This window comes from Pogona vitticeps, chromosome 1, assembly GCF_051106095.1.
Source record: "Pogona vitticeps strain Pit_001003342236 chromosome 1, PviZW2.1, whole genome shotgun sequence".
NCBI lineage: Eukaryota > Metazoa > Chordata > Lepidosauria > Squamata > Agamidae > Pogona > Pogona vitticeps.
In genome coordinates this window covers 293,413,456-293,433,705 of record NC_135783.1, presented here as the reverse complement: position 1 = coordinate 293,433,705, position 20,250 = coordinate 293,413,456, and the positions used below count along the sequence as shown (strand labels likewise).

The window sequence follows — 20,250 nt, the reverse complement described above, 5'->3', positions numbered from 1 at the left end:
TGTGTTTCTGTTGCTTTCAAAATATTCTCCATTTTCACTGCCTTAAGTAATTTTTCTCTGCTTGTACTAATATAATCATTTAGGCTTCTTCTTTCTCCTCTGCTACTTGTTGCATTTGCAGTAATCCACAGTCCAATTTTTTGTGGTATTATTATAGATGTCGTCGTCATTATTAAAAAACACAAGGCACGGTCAATCAAAATTATAAAAACATTGACTGGTATTATATAACAGAAACAAATGTTAACCAAAAACTTAATATCTTTAAATATCAGCGCATATGATGAAGATGATGATATTTAGTTAGAGGGTTGTGGGTTTTTTTAAATTATCCTTCTGATAGCATGTAAATTCATGAGACTGAGTATACTATTGTCTGTTTCTTGTCTGCTTGACTTCTCCTAATTCTGAGTTACACATAAATAATGAGGAGAATTTGATTTAAAAAAACAAAAGGGAATTTTATTTACTATTTATTTTAAATATTTTTATTCCACCTTTCTTCTCAAAATGACCCAAGGATTTTACTGGCAGACCACAGATATTTGGTAAAAAGGAAAAAGTAGGTTTCTAAGATATGACTGATAAAAGTCAAAACAACACTAAAATGTAAAAGTATTATTTCCATGATTCAAGATCAAAATTAGTTCTTTACAAACTCTCTAACTTTCTGACACATACCTCTAGTCTCTCATGATTTTTTAAAATGAATTCTAGTACAAATTACTTTGTTTTAAAATTGATCGGGTTTTTCTCTCCCTATTCTCACCAACTCTACTACAGTGGTGCCTCGACTTACAGATGTCCCAACTTATGACCAGCTCTAGCTGCAAAATTTTGCTTCTACTTACGACCAGAGCTTTCATATACGAACAGAAAAATGCAGGGGAAAAAGGTGGGAAATTTAAATTGCTAATGGGAGTGCCTGACCACTTTATCTGTCTCCTGAGAAACCTATATGTGGGACAGGAAGCAACAGTTAGAACTGGTCATGGAACAACTGAGTGGTTCAAAATTGGGAAAGGAGTACGGCAAGGCTGTATATTGTCCCCCAGCTTATTTAACTTATATGCAGAATACATCATGCGGAAGGCTGGACTGGAAGAAACCCAAGCCGGAATTAAGATTGCCGGAAGAAATATCAACAACCTCCGATATGCAGATGATACCACTCTGATGGCAGAAAGTGAGGAGGAATTAAAGAACCTTGTAATGAGAGTGAAAGAGGAGAGTGCAAAAAACGGTCTGAAACTCAACATCAAAAAAACTAAGATCATGGCCACTGGTCCCATCACCTCCTGGGAAATAGAAGGGGAAGATATGGAGGCAGTGTCAAATTTTATCTTCCTGGGCTCCATGATTACTTCAGATGGAGACAGCAGCCCTGAAATTAAAAGGCGCCTTCTTCTTGGGAGGAAAGCGATGACAAATCTTGACAGCATCTTGAAAAGCAGAGACATCACCTTGCCAACAAAAGTCCGAATAGTCAAAGCTATGGTTTTTCCTGTCGTGATGTATGGAAGTGAGAGCTGGACCATAAAGAAAGCAGACCGCCGAAGAATTGATGCCTTTGAATTGTGGTGCTGGAGGAGGCTCTTGAGAATCCCCTGGACTGCAAGGAGAACAAACCTATCAGTTCTAAAGGGAATCAACCCTGAATGCTCACTTGAAGGACAGATCCTGAAGCTGAGGCTCCAGTACTTTGGCCATCTTATGAGAAGAAAAGAGTCCTTGGAAAAAACCTTGATGTTAGGAAGGTGTGATGGCAAGAGGAGAAGGGGACGACCAAGGATGAGATGGCTGGACAGTGTCTGCGAAGCAACCAACATGAACCTGACACAACTCCGGGAGGCAGTAGAAGACAGGAGGGCCTGGCGTGCTCTGGTCCATGGGGTCACGAAGAGTCGGACATGACTAAACGACTAAACACACACACAACTGTAGGATGTGGTGGCGCTGTGGGCTAAACCGCAGAAGCCTGTGCTGCAGGGTCAGAAGACCAAGCAGTCGTAAGATCGAATCCACACGACGGAGTGAGCGCCCGTTGCTTGTCCCAGCTCCCGCCAACCTAGCAGTTTGAAAGCATGCAAATGCGAGTAGATAAATAGGTACCATCTCGGTGGGAAGGTAAACAGCGTTCCGTGTCTAAATCACACTGGCCATGTGACCACGGAAAGATTGTCTTCGGACAAACGCTGGCTCTATGGCTTGAAGAGCAGGATGAGCGCCGCCCCCTAGAGTCGGACACGACTGGACAAAAATTGTCAAGGGGAACCTTTACCTTTACCTAACTGTAGGTGGCGACAAGGTTGCTTCTTTGTAAGTCTTTTGCCGCAACAGTTAGGGAGTGTGCATAGGAGGAGGCTTGGGACTGCCTCCTTCTGCTTCTGAGAGCATGTGTATGTGTTTGTAGGGAGGCTTTGGGCTGCCTGGTAAGGTAAGGTGCTGTTTTCTGCTTTTAAAAAACTGTTCTGGGTGCTTTTGCAGCATGGTTTTGAGCTGGGGGGATTATCTTTCTGTGCTGTGATGGGTCTTGGGGGGGTTGTTTGTTTGGGTTTTTTCCCATTTCTGATGGGTCTTGGGGGTTTGGTTGCTTTTCAGGGGGTTTTCCCCATTTCCGATGGGTCCTGCATGCTTCCCTTGCTTTTTCCCTCGTTTTCTTTGCATTTCTGACCTGCCCCCTTTGTTCTCTGTGCATTTCTGATCTGCTCCATTTGTCTTCTGTGCCTTTCCTATGGGTCTTGCAAGTTTGATTGCTTTTTTCTTTTTTTTCCCCCTTCAGCCGGAAGGGATTAATCGCGATTCCAATGAGTCTTGCAGTTGTTGTGATTTTTTTTCTTCGGCCGGAACAGATTAATTGCATTTCAATGCTTTCCTATGGGAAATGGTGCTTCGACTTACGACCATTTCGAGTTACGTCCATCTTCTGGAACGGATTATGGTTGTAAGTTGAGGCACCTCAGTATAAAAAATGAGTCCTCCTCATTACCTTCCAATCATGTCAACCAATCAAAATTCAAAAAATTAACTGTCAATTACACTAGCACTCTATCTATGTCTAAAAACTTGGTATTCTTAATTATAAATACATATACACATGGGTACAATCACCACATGGCTATTGTAACTAAAAATCTCAAATATGGTTTCTAAATACTTCTAATTATCATTAATTGGGCGAAAGGTTTCCACCTGTACAAAGGGCACCAAAGTCCTGCCCTAATATTACACGTCTTCCCCCATCCTTGATTCATATTTTTCTCATCCACAGATAAAGCACAGACATCTGCATACCTAGGCATACCTAGGCAGAAGAACAGACTTCCACCTAGTGTGGAAACATACATCTGAACACTGATTTATGTTTCTGAGTAAGAGACAGGCCTATATGCCATTCCAGTATCATAGTTGAGCTAATGTTATGTCCCTAATAATTTCTGGTATACATGCAGCACCTCTCATGCTTAACATATACATCAGAAATAGACTCTTTTATTTGAGCAGAAACCTTAGGGTCCAAAAAACACAGAACATTTTAAGACAAGTAGGCTGGCAGGACTTCTCTTTTTGGAGACACATTAGAAAGCCATAGCAAAATGCTGTGTTTTGGAGTTCTTGGATCCCAGCCGAATGAGTGACTAGGGAATGGGACTGAAGGAGAAATGGGATTAGGAAAGTAGGCTGAAAATAAAATCTAATCTATCCTCTGGTAATCTATACCTTTTCTGTGACATCTCCACCAACAGGAAATTGTATTTCAGTATTTTACTATTGAAATCAACCCTGAGTGCTCACTGGAAGGACAGATCCTGAAGCTGAGGCTCCAGTACTTTGACCCTCTCATGAGAAATCTCCCTGGAAAAGACCCTGATATTGGGAAAGAGTGAAGGCAAGAGGAGAAGGGGACAACACAGGACAAGATGGTTGGACAGTGTCATTGAAGCTACCAACATGAATCTGACCAAACTCCGGGAGGCAGTGGAAGACAGAACGGCCTGGTGTGCTCTGGTCCATGAGGTCACAAAGAGTCGGACGTGACTTAACGACTAAAAAACAAGAACAAATTTTACTATACTGCATAACATCTCACTCTAGTATGTAATCCATTGTAGGGTCATACAAAAGATGCATACTGCATAAGAAAACACAACAAAGCACTTGCCTAGAAGCCAGTCAAAAGAATGACAATTTAAATGCTTATCCTTAAGATATAGATATGCAATATACCATTCATCCTGCTTTGACTTCTTCCAGACAAGAACCAAACAATGGTTTGTTTCATAACTTTATGCTACACAAGGAAGACATCATCCAGCCACTAGGTTATTCTATTTAAATTAACTGAAAGCTTCCTATTCCTCTACACCTGTTTTAGGTCCTGAGGCTTCCTAAGGCTCCCTTCTGCCCTAGAGAAGCCTTTCATCCTCCGGATGGTTCGTGCTTTTTTTTTTTTTTCATTTTTTTTATTTTTTACTTTATATACACATATCCAAACATAGACATATATATACACACATATGCCTAAATCTTTATCTACAAACGATACATACTGTAGAGCTTAGCCTACAAGCCTTTTGTATAATAACACATTTCTTTCAGCAGTGTCTTCTCCTCATTATTCCTTTTGGTCATTTTCTATTTATTACAAAGTTTTTGCTTTCCACCATTCGTAGAACATATTCCAGCTTTCATAGTAAGTTGACTTTTCTTGCCCTTTTAGTCTCTTTGTAAGTCTATCCATTTCAGCGCACTCTAATATTTTTTTGATAATGACTTCGTCTTTTGGTGGGTCTCCCTCCTTCCATACTTGTGCCCATGCTAATCTAGCAGCTGTAAGGACATGTGATATTAAGTAATAACTTTGCTTATTTATATTATTTGGTATTAGTCCCAATAAAAAAGTTTCTGGCTTAAATTGTATTTCTTGTTTAGTCATTTGTTTGATCCATGTATACAGTTTGACCCAGTATTTCTTTGCAGTATGGAGATGCCATCTATAAAACATTTTATACAAATTTTCCTTATATGATGTTGCTAATGTTAATTTAAGATTTTTAGTCCACATTTGTTGCCATTTCTCAAGTTCAATACTATATCCCAAATTTTTTGACCATTTTACCATTGTTTCCTTAACCTCCTCATCTTGAGTGTCCCATTGCAATAAAAACTTATATGCTTTTTGAGTTTGTTGTGCTTTTAATAGCCATAAACTGCCACCAAATTGCCACCACCAGGATTGAGGTTGCAAGCAATATTAAAGCCCTGTCTTGAGACTCTCAAAGGCTTTCCCAGGTCAAAAGGGAGCCCTTAGAGAGTCTAAAGATCTAAAGCGGGACAGATAAGAAGTGTTTTGTTTATTTAAATTAAATGGCCCAGTCACCAGATGATGCTGTCATTCTAACTGTGCAGCATAAAGTTGTGCAGAAGAATTTCAGCCTATCTAAAACTGACATCACAATTGTAAAGGGGAAAATCTTGTCCAACTAGTTGAAACCCACAAGTCTGACAGTTCCTACTCCCGCTTTAAGTTTCTTGTATAGAGCACAATCCTCAACCTTTTCTTTACCATGGACCCCCTTTAAATATCTTTTGTTGCTGCAGTCCACCAAGCCTTAACAGAAGATTTAAAGCCCTAAAGTGCATCAAATATTTATTTAAAGTTTCTCATGAAGGGCCTTCAAATTTGGAGAGAAGGGAGAAATAAGTTAATCTGTTAATACACTCAAACTTTATAATAATATTTTTATTGGAATGATTCCATACAAAGTTTTACACAAACAAGTAAGGCAAATTAAGGTTTTATTCTATGTTTCCTTTTCTTTCTTTCTTTCTTTCTTTCTATTTTAAATGCAAAAGATTATAACATTTCTTCAAGCCTTTGCAGATCGCTTGAGAGGACATCGTGGCCCCCAGGTGTCTGCAGACCACAAGGTGAAAATCAGATCAAAGTATAGACTAATTGTCTTAGTGGCAGAAACACACCCAAAGAAGTACAGTGGTGTCTCGATTTAGGAACTTAATCCGTCCCAGAAGATGTTCTTAAATTGAAACATTTGTAAGTCGAATCAGCATTTCCCATAGGAATGCACTGAAAACCGATCAATCCGTTCTGGCTGTTTTTTTGTTGATTGTTGTTCTTATGTAGAGGCACCATTTGTAAATTGAAGGGGAAGAATATTTTTTTAACCCAAGATAACTTAGGGCAAAAGGGCAGGAAAGGAGAGAGGGAGGGAGCAAACACCTTTGAAACAAAACACATTTTAAACCAAGCAGCTTTAAACCAAACCAAGCACCCTTTAAACCAATTTTTACATTTTAAAATTACAGTATCAGGCAGTCCAAAGTTCGTTTCCCGCTTTCCTCGCATTTTTGTTCGTAAGTCGAAGCTCCGTTCGCAAGTCAAGGCAAAATTTTGCAAATGGAGCTGTTTGTAAGTCAAAATGTTCTTATGTAGGGGCATTCATAAGTTGAGGTATCACTATACTAAGGTTGGATTACCTGCAATGTAATACCAACCACAGACGTCCACTCAGAAGTGTGCCTCACAGGAGTTACTGTCAGATAATGAAATATTTATTTATTTATTTAACTTATATGCCGCCCACACTACCCGAAGGTCTCTGCGCGGCTTACAGCATTTAAAATACAATAATATAGGATTGCAGCCATAATATTGTATTTTAGAAATGTGTTGTTTATTATTTCAAAGTTATGTAGTTGAGGACTATACAGTGCAAAATTTTGACCATGTTCAGCCTGAAAAATGACTGAAAGGGGAGAATACCAACTCCCACAATGAACAATGTACAGTACTTTCATTCAAAACACATGTTGAGGTTTCAAGATATTATTTCTCAATAATATTAAATACCAGACATGGGGCTTGATGGGCGCCCGTGAATGCAAGATGTGTCGGCAGTAGTTGTGGCTACTAGCTTTAGAATATCTGTCAACTCCATTTTTATTACCCCATCTGTAAGCAAAAATATAACTTAAAACAACATTGAGAACAGCAGTAAGAAACAGAGCACTGTTGTATGGCACCATGCAAAATGCAATGTCTTGAGTCTTGGGAAAAAAACTGTATACAGCAAGAAAGTAATTTCCACTATTATATGAAGTCACTGTGTTGGCAGCTGAAGGAGGGCCCATCACAAAACAAAGAAGCTACTTTGAGGAAATTGATCAAACAAAAAGGAGGACTAGTTTATACTGAGATCTAGATTTTATCCTCTGCTCAAAGTTTCTGTTTTCTTCATGAGGCTTCAAAGGTACATGCACATATGTTCCTCAGAAGCAAATTTCATTCATGTCCATTGGGAGTTACTTTCAAATATATAAGTACACAAGTTTGTAGCCTGAAGGTAAGAAATTACCATGCTATAAAACTAATCAGCAAGTAGATTTGTTCCACTGAGGTCAATGACTCCAACAGAACAACCTTATGTTTGCCTGTTCATAAGTCCCACAGCACTGGAAAATGTTACTGCTAAATAAGTGTGTGTAAGCTAAATCAGCTTAAACTAGTGGTTCCCAACCTTGGGTACCCAGATGTTCTTGGACTACAACTCCAAGAAATCTTGGCCAGCACAACTATTGGCAGCGCCTTCTGGGAGTTTTAGTCCAATAACTTCTGGGTACACAAGGTTAGGAACCACAGGCTTAAACCCAAGTACCATAATGTTGACAAATTGTAGATCAAGCTGCAAAAACTGCTCAAAAATATCTTCAAACTGAGAATTTTAAACTGAAATGGACAATCATGATCCAAAACATATTAAAAATTAAAAATTTACAACAGTAAATTACAATGATTTACAACTGACTATAGATATAATCCCAAACACATACTGTTAATGTAACATGACATAGGAACATATTTTGTTTCATGTGTACTTTAAAAACAGTACAACATAAATAGCATTTCCCCTCAAATATCTTTATATCTATAATGTGACCAAACCAAAATCAAATTGGAAACAATCTGTAAAATCTGCAAGGTTCTAGCATAAGTTTTGTTTTGCTTTGGCACTAGCTCCCTCTCCAGACCAACTTAAAATTGTGATTACTTTTTTCATTCTAAATACACAGCTATACCAGCTACAGATATAAATAATTCAAACCTTCCAATTACACGTTACCACTATCCAGAAATGACAACAAATACTTTTTAAAAGGATGTTATTTATACTGTCCATATCTATAAAATAGAGGAACCTATTCTATTTAGAAAAGTGCAAACACTCCTTACATGTTTGTTTTAACTGTAAACATGCGAATCTCAGAGTAAAGAAATATCTACTCGGTTCTATCATAACTACATTGACCTGCTAACCTATAGTCTTAAAGCAATAACAGCCTAAAATGACACTAAATTTTAAAAAATCAAGGAATACTCTGAACAACTTACTATACCCAAAATGTTATTACATAAACATTGGCTGTTGTGCCAAATTAACAATAGCCTCTTGCCCATGCATCCTGTATTTCCCTTCACCATTTCCAAGTGTCTAAGAAAATTAAAATTGAGTCTTTCTGTTTTTATCAAGTCTGAGGAGCCCTGATCTCCATTAATCTACATTATTAAAGTAAAGTTTTGATTTGACAAATCTCTATCTTACCACACAGCCATTTTAAATAATTATCTTATAAGCATGTATAACAAACAAGTATCTTCAATTAGGCATTAAAGCCCTCCAAAAGTAAACTCCAAAGCTATGGCCATTAGTTTCCTGTTATGTGCCATTAACTCACTTCCAATTTATTGTAATCTTCTACAGTATATTAATGACCACCAAAAGGTCTTGTCATTAAGCATGCTAGTCAGTTCTTCCGGACTTAAGTTGATGGCTTTCCTTATGGAGTAAATCCATCTCTTATTCAATCTTCCTCTTTATCTACTTACTTCCAACATTTACTGGCATTACTGTTTTTTTCCAGCAAGTTATGTCTTTATATACACATTGTCTTATCTTACTGTACTGTACATATTTACCCGATTGTCAGTCTCATTGAACAGAATTACCTTCTGAGCAGGTATACATGTCACTGCACTAAAAAGTAGCTTTTCCTTCTAACTACCATGTTAGTGCATTATTCAGATTTTGTGAATAATTTTTGAAATTCCATAATTTTGAACAGTATTTATATGTGTCACCAGAATACATATTAAAGTTTGACATATGAGACAATTTTCTATAAGGTATTTGGTACTGGTCAAGCTTTTTGGAAGCTAACATATTTTCAAACACAGAAGCACTTTGAAATACTAGTATCTGATGGTCAAGCACACCTCCTTATGTTTTACTGGTACCAATAACCTCCTTAAAAGGGCCACTCCCAAAAGTTAAACTATCAAACTCAAGTTTAGAATATGTGTAAATATTTGCCAACTTGAGGCCTAAAACAAATTAGGGAAGCTCAATGATAGCATCTCTTTGTGAAACAACTGACAATATATCAAGAGGCTACCAGAACGGAAAATAAAGAAAGAAATTGTGGTTATGATCTTCAGAAGTTTTAACAATCCTCTATCTATTTTTTCATGTCTTCTGAATTTTCCCCCACAGGGATTATTCTTGAACTTTGAGAAGTATTTAAAAGCAGCAATATAATCAAGACTTTCTCTATTCAACACTGTTTTAACACACCCTAACAAAACAACCCAACCTACTTCCAAGCAACTAAACATTAAGAAGATATCCAAGGACATTACCAATTACATAAGCCACAAAAACCCCACCTTACTTTTAGGTAGCATGTTGTCTGTTAAACAACAATTAAGCCAAGCACAAACTGTCTGTAGAGTGGATGACCAACCGAACTAACCCAATGAAAGAGAAAGAAATGGTTACCACCTAGCATGTTTTCTTTACGATTCAGTAAAGAGCATCTAGCATCTGTTTACCATACCATTCCGTCCGCACCAAAAGTACATACAGCACTGACTAGCTACAGTGTGTACCCAGAAAAAAGTAAAGTTTAAAGCCACCGCTTCTAAAAACGTGGGAGGTGTACGAAAGTAGGGGTACGAAATCTGCCGACGCAATTATTAACGCCCGCCTTCTCCACGCCCGATCTCCCTACACACTCCCGTTTATTGCCTAGATTGCAAACCCCACCTCTCCCCACTGCCGCACGCCGACATCCGACTGCTCTTTGCTGCATTTACCCAAGAGCAGCGGTTCTCTGCGCGACGACGCTCGGTGCTCTGGTTTGCGCACGTTTTCCCTCCTCTTTGCACCAGCCTCGCTCCGGCTGTTGTCGCTGGTGCCGCCGCCGCCGCCGCCGTTTTCTTCCTCCCAGCACCCACGTAGCAACGCCGCTGCCCCAAGCTGAGCCAGCCACCTACCTATCTACCTACCCCTTTCGGCCTGAGGCATCCTCGCCGCCTTCCGAGAGTCGAGGCCCTGGCTGAGAGGACATCCTCTTCTCTTTCCCTGAGAATGTCATTCCCACCAAGCCTGTCAGTCCCAGGGACAGAAGGTCCTCTGGTCTTCCGCTCCTTCGTTTCACGGAACCTCCCTCACCCACCCACCCCCACACCAAGAACCGCTCTTGCTGCTGCTGCGGCGCCAGGCCCGTCACGAAGGATGGGGTGGAAAGGAGCGAAGCCCCAACGCCCAGCTCAGCTGCGGCCGCAGCATCCTCTCAAGTTCCCCTCAGACGCCCCCCCCCCCACATAGCCTCGCCTTACCCGAACCGGTGCCAGGGTTGCCCGCCTGTCTGCCCGCCCGCAGGCTCGGCTTGGTTGCCGGTCACCTCCGTCTGCTCTCGCGTCCGCTCTCTCAGCACCGGCCGCTTTCGGAGGTACCCGGTCTGACGGTGGGGCGGCACGACAAGGAGATGGAAGCGGGGGGGGGGAGACGGGATGGAAAGACGGAAATAGGACCCCGCCGCCGTTTAACGGAGCCTCCAACGGACTGGAGGAGCGCGAGACACTGACAGAGCCCAAAGGAAACGGGGGGAAGGGAGGGAGGAAGGGAAGGGAGAAGAGAGGTTGGAGAGAAACGGCGCGCGCAAACTCGCTCTCACGCGCACCCCAAAGCCGGGAGGAGGAGGGGTGGGTAGGTGGGTGGAGGAAGTAATCCGAGCCGAGGAACTACATGAAAGGAGGGCGCGCTCGCTGAAGAGAAATGCTGGCATTGGCTCCCCCGCGCCTCAAAGGGAGAGCCAAAGGGGGCGTGGTATAGACGCGCAATCCTGGTTAGCAAGCAGCCAATCAGAGACGACTCCAGCGAAATCTCCATGCTGGCGGAACGTTAGCTTCACAATCAGGCAGTCAGCGACGAAGGAGGGGTGCCCGAACGCATGCGTAGCTCGACCTCGATTCCCGTCTTCTCGGTGTTACGCTTGAAGCCGAACGGCTGTGGTTGCGCCCATTGAGAACGGCGCGGAAGCCGTAGTACAGGAGTCGTATCGAATCGGAAGTATGTACTGGTGGAGCACCCTTGTCTCCGGCCATCGTTACCGCCTCCAACGCAGGAACGAGGTGTCCGTTCCCTTGGCCCTTGTAACTATTGCTCAGATCACGAAGGGAAGTCGTTTCCTTTTATTAGGCCTCGGAACTGCTTACTGCATTATTGAGTTAAATGATTCGTCGTCCCACTTGTTTGTGGTCGTGAATTTGATTACTTTATTAATGTTGGTCCCCTTCTGTGGTTTTTTTCGGGGGGGGTGGTTTAGTGCAATAGCGGAACAGAAATGTTAACAATTAGCAACCTCGGTGTTTTAGCCATGTCTGCATTTTGGAAATTTTTGGCAGCACAGACTTCGAAGAAGGGAATCCTTATAGTGAATCAAGTTGGTTGGGTTTTTTAAAGAAAAGGAAAAAAAAGCTGCCCCCTCCATAAAGAGTCGCTGCCCCCCAAAATTCAAGATTCCCCTTCCGAACAGAAACAATAGGAGCTGACACCACCACCACCCAGCTTGCACCTTTCTCCTCATTTTCTCATCTGAGAATATTCAGCTCTGCCCTGGTGGGAACCCATAACCATTTAGAGTCTCAAAGGGCAGTCCACCAATTAATATTGCTTCAGTGCCCTCCAATACTAGCAACTACTTGCCATGCTGGTTGGCCTGGCAGGACTAAGTGACCTCGCCTTTCTGCTGCCTTCTTACCTGCAATGTGCATTGGTTTTGCTTCCTGCACTTGTGCTGACTTTTGGAAACCTTAACTGGAGACTTTAGGATCTTCAGGAATCTCTCCTAAATAGATGCCTCAAAGGCTGCCATTCTCATGGGCTGCCATATGGCCCCTTTGGGGACCCTGGCACGGCTGAAGAGGGGCAGAGTGGAAACAGGTCTTTACACACCACCTCATAGGGTTCGTTGTGGCCAAAAAGAGGTTGAGAATGGCTGTTCGAGGGCTTTAGGATCAGTTCCTTGGTGGAGGATTGCTCAGCCTAAAATGAAGGGATGAGCCTCCTCCAGCTGAAAACATAAGCCGTGTGTGCAAAATTTTCTTCCCAAGACCTGCTTGCATTTGGAATGGAGGGTATCATCCTGTTCTGTTAAACAGTTTGTGCAATGATAATATCAAGAATGGTTTGACTTTTTTGGAGGTCATGCAAAAAATATATTAAGAAGGTCCTTGCAGAAATGTGAATCAGCTTTTGTAATTGGAACCTCTGCTTCTATCAGGGTACTGCTTGTGCAAGTGAGAGATCCCACATCACTGTGCTAACAGGACTTTTATGCATCGCTCATGCTGAACAGGATTCCAGACAGATTCTTTTCATTTGTAGCATACACTGCCACAGAACATCCTTCTGACAACCACCTTGGTCTCATTTAGAAGACAAGTCAGAACATTTCTCTTCCATCAGGCATTTGAGCTTTAACTGGCAATGAATTTTTATTCCTGTTTTTTCCCCTAAAATATTAATGTGCTTGAATTGTTTTCCTGTATGTTAAAAAGGTCATTTCCTCCAATATGTATCTGCCCAGAATTTAAGATCTTCAGCCCTATTGTGCTTCCCACCAATATATGAAGCTAGGTTGTTGACTACACAAGACAAGACTTTCTCAGGGGAGCCTTTAATAGGGAAACATTACTACCAGGCCACCGCTGCTAGGATTGAGACTGCCAGGGCAATCCAACACCAATTTTTGACAATTAAAGGCTCTTCCTTCCATCCCAAGGCTCTCAAAGATGGAACAAAGGGGAGCCCTAGAGAGCATCTGAACCTGAAAGGGAGTGGGATAATTATGGTGTCAGATTTGGCCTATGCAGCATAACTTTTTTAGACCAATGAGAGTGTGCCAATCTTATGAACGGGGGAAATTTAATTAAATACTTTCATAACTGGGTACCAATAAAAAAAATCAGAATCTGTATCAAAATCTCTTGGAGCGTTCTCTGACAGACTGTTCTCCCTTTCTTACATACTTAAAAAAAACATTCCTACTACAGTGTTTGAACAAGTGAGGTCACATTTACACTTCATAGGTGCCAGGACATATTGGGCAAAACCCTGTTGTCATAACTTTGTGCTGGTGTAACCCAGATTGGGTGCTGGAAAACATTTAATTTACACTAATTAGAAGTTTCTTATCGCAAGGTTCCCTAGGGCTCCATTTTGCCCTCCCTTTGCAAGCCTTGGAATTATGGGGGCAGAAGTCCTTAATAGTAAAAAAAATTGCTGTGATCTGGTGTTGATTTTTGGCTTTTAAAGTGCACACACACACTGTCCCGAAGCTCCCAAAGGATTCCCTAGGGCAAAAGGGAGCCCCAGGAAGCCTCAGAAACTAAAATGGGAGCGGATAAGATTCCCATTAGTTTAAATTACATACTTCCAGGCATCCAATCCAGTTTACGCCAGCACAAAATTACACAACAAGATTTTGCCCATTACAGTAATTTGCCCATTGAACCACTCTTATACATCTCCACTGTATGTCCACTGGCTGTTATCCTGCATTTCTATGAAAATGCATAGTGTAAATATAAGCTTCTGATTCCCTCTGTTCCAGAAGCAACTTCTTTGAAATTGCTGTATAAATTAGTATGATTCAAGGCTGAGATATTCCAGCCACTATCAAAGTATGGAGAACTGCTGTGGCTGCTATTCACAGCAGCTGCCTCCTGGGGCAAATTCGTTATAATTCAAAGGTTGTTAATGTTAAAATATCAGTTCTGGTCCTGCTATATGGTGAAGATCACCTTGATGTAATTATTTGGTATGCAAAGTGGGGCAAAATTTACAAGACATCAAAATGAATTAAAATTTCTCCATAATAGACATCAAAAGAAAAGAAGTCATTTTATTACTTTCAGTATTGGTTTACAATACTATGCAAATGCATGAGTAAACATACGAGTCTGTGCCTCTCCTTTCAGTGTGCACTGAATTACCATGCCATCTTAAAGACAAACAGCCAGTGAAAATTAATGTCACAGTCTTCCTTCTGTTGTTCAGCTCTAGAATTACCTGCTATGCAGAGCATGAGAATAGGGTGGGGGTTTTGCCTACAATTTCCACATGCTGGCTGGGGGACTCTGGAAATTGTGGCCCACAAACATTACGTTTTCTAAGCTTTCACATAAGTATATTGCTTCTGAGTGCAGAAGGTCCATTTAGCTATCATGACTCATAGTTTGTTCCATCTTTAAAGCCATCTAATCTTGTTGACATCAATGCACCTCATGTTAGTGAATGCCAGGAGGTAATTGCACATTCTACAAAGAGACACAGGTTGTAGCACTATTTGCTTGAATTTGTTTCCCTTTTTTCTCTGCAAATACAGTGGACCCTTGACTTACAGACGGCTTGACTTACAGACTTTTTGAGTTACAGACTTCTCTGGCCGCAAAATTTAGGTTTGACTTGCAGACTGAGATTTGACTTACAGACCAGGAAAAAAATCAAAATGGAACAAAAACGGCCTGTTACGGGATTAATCGGTTTTCAATGCACTGTAGGTCAATGGAGATTTGACTTACAGACTTTTTGACTTGAGAACCGCCTTCCAATACGGATTAAGTTCTCAAGTCAAGACCCCACTGTATGGGAAGTCATAGTGGATATAGAAAGAGAGGACATTTAAGAGAAGGGAATACTGTAACAGTAAAGCAGTGTTAAAGGACTGGTAGTCCATAAGAATGATGATACATTCAGTCACAATCTCTGAGAGCAAAGTAAGTAGCTTTATTGGTTGTTGTGGGTTTTTCGGGCTCTTTGGCCGTGTTCTGAAGGTTGTTCTTCCTAATGTTTCGCCAGTCTCTGTGGCCGGCATCTTCAGAATGAAACGAAACGTTAGGAAGAACAACCTTCAGAATATGGCCAAAGAGCCCGAAAAACCCACAACAACCATTAGATCCCGGCCGTGAAAGCCTTGGCGAATATATTGTAGCTTTAGTTACTTTAAAAAAATTAAATATTAAGGGCATCTCTCAAATAACAGAGAAGTATTTTATTGTTACCCACAGTTAATCTTCATTACAAAATCAAAAGAAAGTATTATAATTGGTTGCAAGTTACCTTTGTACTCCAAGCCACATTCAGATTTATCTTAATAATACAGTAGTAAGATGTCCCATCAACCCCAAAATGTGTGTGTGGTTACAGAATTCATGTCCTTAATTCTGATTACTTGTATTATCTGACTTTTTTAAAAACCTCAATATGTTATCATTGGCTGGGACAAAAACAAAAAGCATCTCAAGGTATCTTCTATTTTTGCATTTGTATTTTATATTGTATTGACCACACATCTAGCTTGTCTCTCATCTCAAAAGTGGCGCTCCTTTGAATTTAGTGGAATCCTATTTCCAAATTAAATGGCTGTTTTTATTGTCCCAGATGGGTTCTCTTCTTTGTCATTTTTTAAAGGTGTTCTGGAGTTCTTAAATGTCACTGGGGAAGAAAGGGGAGACGTCAAGCTGGTCATTTACATGAGAACGCATCTGCACCAGCATTGCTCAGGCAAGGGAACTTGAGTGTGCCAAGCCTATACCTACAACTCGTAAGTTTGCTTTCTCTTGCTCTGCCCAGGCTCAGTTGGATCAATGTTTGCTCTTACTGAGGGAATGTAATTTACCTGGAGGTAATGTTGCCTTCTAGGCAAATTGAAGTTATCTCCATAATGAAATAGCACGAGCAAATATCTGCAGCCTTTGCTCATGTTGCCTCCAAATCTCACACCTCTCCATCAGCACATGAATTGTTTGACTTTTGTTTCTTCTCAAGGATTTTCGAGACTTCTATGAAGTGTACAATTAAAAAGGACATTTTTCACTTTGGGTGGGAAATGGTGGGAAGGTGTGTCACATGAGCTTTTCTGAGCTGTTATTCCTAAGCTAGCCTGCTGCCTTAGAAACAATGAAGGAAACTCTCTAGTTGCTTGTACAGAAGCAAATCAGATATAGTCCCAGTATCATTAGTAATGTATGTGTGTGAAAGAGACTGAGAAAGTGAATAACAGTTTATAGTGTGTGTGGGGGGGGGGCTGAGTTATTGTGTGGGAATGTTATGTGACTTATGTGCATGTCATGTAATGTGTAGACCATAGACACTATTTCAGATTTTGGTAAAATCTTGCCCACATTGTCATGTTTGAAACAAAAGGAAGCAAATGTCTGGCAAAGTTCATTGTTTCCCGGAGGCAGTTTCAGGAAGAATAGTGGTAGACACAACAGAGGTGTTGCAATCAGCCCCCACAACCTAAAATGTTGTATTTTGTTCATCATAATTCTCTAGCCCTAGCAACTCTCCTTCTGAAATTTTGCATGGCAGTTAGCTTGAAAGGCCTTTATGCTACGTATCATGGTGCACACAAAAGACACAAAGAAAATGGGGCACATTAAAAAAGTTAAATTTCCTTGAAGAAAAATCTGTCTCCTTATTTGTCTATTTCATAAGTTTCACCCTTCAGAGTTGACTATTATACTTACATATTTTATCTGTCCAGAATAGACTACTTTGCCTACAGATTTCATATGTTTCTGTCAAAAATGCTGTCCATTATTTTTTTCATCATTGCCAACAAGGAAAGCAGAAAACAAACCAGAATGAGTTTCCTCTTTAGATCTGAATTGTACTGAAATTTTATTTATTGCATTTATAGTCCACCTTTCCTTCACTAAGCTCATGGTGGCATACACGTCCCTCTTCTTCCTAGTGTAACTTCACAACAATCCTGTGGGGTAAGTCACTGGCACCCAGTGAGCTTCACAGCCAAGTAGGAATTCAAACCAAGTCCCTTTAGTCCTGGCCCAGCATTTTAAACCGGTACCCAGTGCTACCTCCTGTGAGTGTGAAATGTATAATTGATGTCCAAAAGCATTTCTTAAGCGTGTGTCTGTGTTTCTCTATCTGCCTCTAGGTTCTAAGCATGTGTGCATGCAACCTTAAGAGTAAGTTCTGCCAAGAAAAAGAATTGGATGGAGGAGAGTGGTGAAGGGGAGGATTCAACAAGGAAATCATGCCATTATGTGTACTTTCTACTTGTTCAGCGTGGCCAAAACACATGTCAAAACACATGGATCATTTTGCCGTAACATCAAATTTGCCTCTTGGATTTCCCAGAAGCAAAAAATTAAGGACCAACTTCTGCACATTAAGCTGCCTTTACGTGGAGGCCATTTTCAGAGGCTATTGCCCTCAGCTTCTCGTGCCATTTCTGCTGTTTCTTAATGTAGCACTGGTTTGACTTCAGATTCTCCAGAATAATAACACTGTTGCTGTGCCTGAGGCTTGGTATATATACACTTAAAACCAAACCTCTTGGCAAATTTGTATGAACTGGAAACAAAGACCTGTAATCTCAGCTGTAGGCAGACGCTAAGTGTTCTGCCTGCAATGACAGTAAAAGTTCTGTGGTAAAATATTATAGCCTGAGGGGAAGTGCTTCTACTCTTAGTTACTATTTATTTTCTCAGTGCAAGAATTTAGCTACTAAATCCATGCCAAGGAGCCTGGGTTTGCTTTTGAGAAATAAAGTTATTTGATAGTATAATTTGAAAGTACATACTTTCATGCTTCATATTCTCAGTGGAATGTACATAGATGAAATGCCATCAAATTTCCAACTTCACTATGTAAAATATCCATTATAATATATATAATAATAACGAGGAAATGTGCCCAGCTTTATCTAAGTTTAAAACCCATGAGTCCTATCCTCACTTCAGTGCCTTCTCTCTTTTCCCCCAGTTCTTTACACTTGTCAAGGAAAATTGTAGGCCTGACCAGAATGAAGTGTTATAATGAGAAGCCATAACTGTCAGGTGTGCTGAAACTGAGTCAGGGTGACTCAGCAGAGATGATGTAACCCAGGCTGATAAAACCCAGAGATGAAGTAATGGGATGATGTAATCTGTAACCTGATTGGTTGTGTGTATGTATATATGTAGAGCTGTACAGTTAGTTATATCTTCACCTGCTTGAAGATCACATCTGCCTGCTATGCTGCCAGACTGCTGTATATATTGATGTAAATACACTATGCTGAAAGAAATGCTGCTGGACTGCGTGTGAATTATTACTGGACTGCCTGAACCGCCACATACTCTGCTGATAATCTGTGATTTCCGCTGAGAAACCTGACAACACTGGTCTCCAACTCCTTCCCTCTCCCTTCCCTTCCTCATAATCATTCAGCGTGTACCATTTTAACAGAAGATTCCAGCCAATTCCTATGATCATGCACTGTTAAAAGTGGGTATAGTTGGGATTTTAGGGAGACTCATTTTAAGATTCTTAGGGGAACTCATTTCAAGTTATTAGGAAGTCTGTAGCATCCATTGAAACACTGGTGGTTTTAGCTCTCAATATCTTGAGAATCTTTCCAGAGAAACCAGTTTACCAGTCAACAAACAAAAGCAGCTCTGAGAGAATATTTACTGATATGTAACTAATGCAGTTATTAAGGGAATTGCTTTGTATGAATTTCTGTGTCTATTCATGAGTGAATGAGCCATTACATATTTATTTCATTATTTATTTAACATATTTTACATAATTTTCTGGTGGCTGTTCCACAAAGCAGCTTTCAAACTGTTTCAAACTGTTATAAAAACAAAATAAAAATAGAAGTTTACAAATATGATTCAATTAAAAATAAACAAGCACAGTATAGTAGGCAGCATCACAAAATAGCAGAACTTGATTAAATCAAATGGCATTAAATGCTTAGAAAAGAATCATGTTTTTGTCTTTTAACATGGTGTTTAAATGCTAGTAGGTGGCTGAATAGCTCAATGGTTTAGGTATCTGGCTGCAGAGTCAGAAGCTGAGAGTTAATTCCCCACTGTTGTCTCCTGCCAAAGCCAGCCTGTGTGGCCTTGGGCAAGCTGCACAGTCTCAGGGCACCCCTATAGGAAGGGAATGTTAAACCACTTCTGAGTATTCTCTGCCTGGGAAACCCTGAAAAAGCATTCTCATAAGTCAGAATTTATTTGACGGGACATGATTATTATTACATGGAATGCTAGTAGAGTAGGACCCTGAAGAATTACGTGAAGGGGAAATCTGTGAAGTCCCAGTTGCTTTGTATTTTTGTAGCTGTAAATGAAAAGTCCATTTGGGAAAGTCCATTTGAGTTTAGGCAGGACAGGAAATGGTTATGGGTGGAAAGTGTTCAAATACAAATATCCCCACACAGGTGGAAATAACTATCATTAACATCATCATCATCATTATCATAATGTAAAAACCTGCTGCCTTTTCATGACAAGTAGGCTTTTATCCAAATAGAAGAGCATGGCTGAGGAAAGGGCCCATAATTAGAGAAGGGGGTATTATACGACTATCCCCACACAAGTGGAAATAATGAGGCTCTGGTCCATTGGGGCCAGAATGTCCACTCACGATTTTGCCACTGACGCGAGCTCGTCAGACCTTCCTATCGCGCCATTGTCTGCAATCGATTACCCAGTCCTGTCAGGAGGCCAGATGACAAGCCTCTGTGCTAGGGCGGAGAGTAGCTAATCCATTGTGGAGAACAGCGCAATAGGAAGCCTCTGTGGAGCTGGCAGCAGCAGCAAAACCATGAGTGGACATTCTGGCCCCAATGGGCCAGACTCTCATTATTTCCGCTTGTGCAGGGATATTCGTATATGAATACCCCCATCTCTAGTTATGGGCCCTTTCCTCAGCCATGCTCTTCTATTTGGATAAAACTCTGCTTGTCATGAAAAGGCAGCAAATTTTTACATTATTATGATGATGATAACGTTAATGACAGTGGCAACAATAATTATAATGGTGATAGTGATGGTAGTGGTGGTGGCAGCTTTTCCTCCTGCTG

General features: G+C 40.7%; 2 protein-coding genes and 1 long non-coding RNA gene across 5 annotated transcripts in view; 1 reads left to right on the top strand and 2 right to left on the bottom strand.

Annotated features, from left to right (window-relative positions):
* The window catches only part of FUT8 (fucosyltransferase 8), a 167,719-nt gene extending 156,751 nt beyond the window's left edge, over positions 1 to 10,968 (bottom strand). Inside the window, exon 1 of one of the 3 annotated variants that reach the window (XM_020799720.3) lies at positions 10,697 to 10,968. The gene's annotated coding sequence lies outside the window, so the exon portion shown is untranslated. Of the gene's footprint in view, positions 1 to 9,747; positions 9,819 to 10,363; positions 10,557 to 10,696 lie in introns of those variants that run through there. The other 2 variants (XM_078390206.1, XM_078390209.1) reach the window with 2 other exon arrangements.
* LOC144588101 (uncharacterized) overlaps positions 1 to 20,250 on the bottom strand; it is a 287,228-nt gene that overhangs the window by 136,838 nt on the left and 130,140 nt on the right. The window lies entirely within an intron of this gene.
* On the top strand, positions 11,290 to 18,459 carry LOC110082292 (uncharacterized). Its single transcript, XR_002301122.3, has 2 exons — positions 11,290 to 15,966; positions 17,326 to 18,459. It is a non-coding gene; the product is annotated as an uncharacterized LOC110082292 (long non-coding RNA).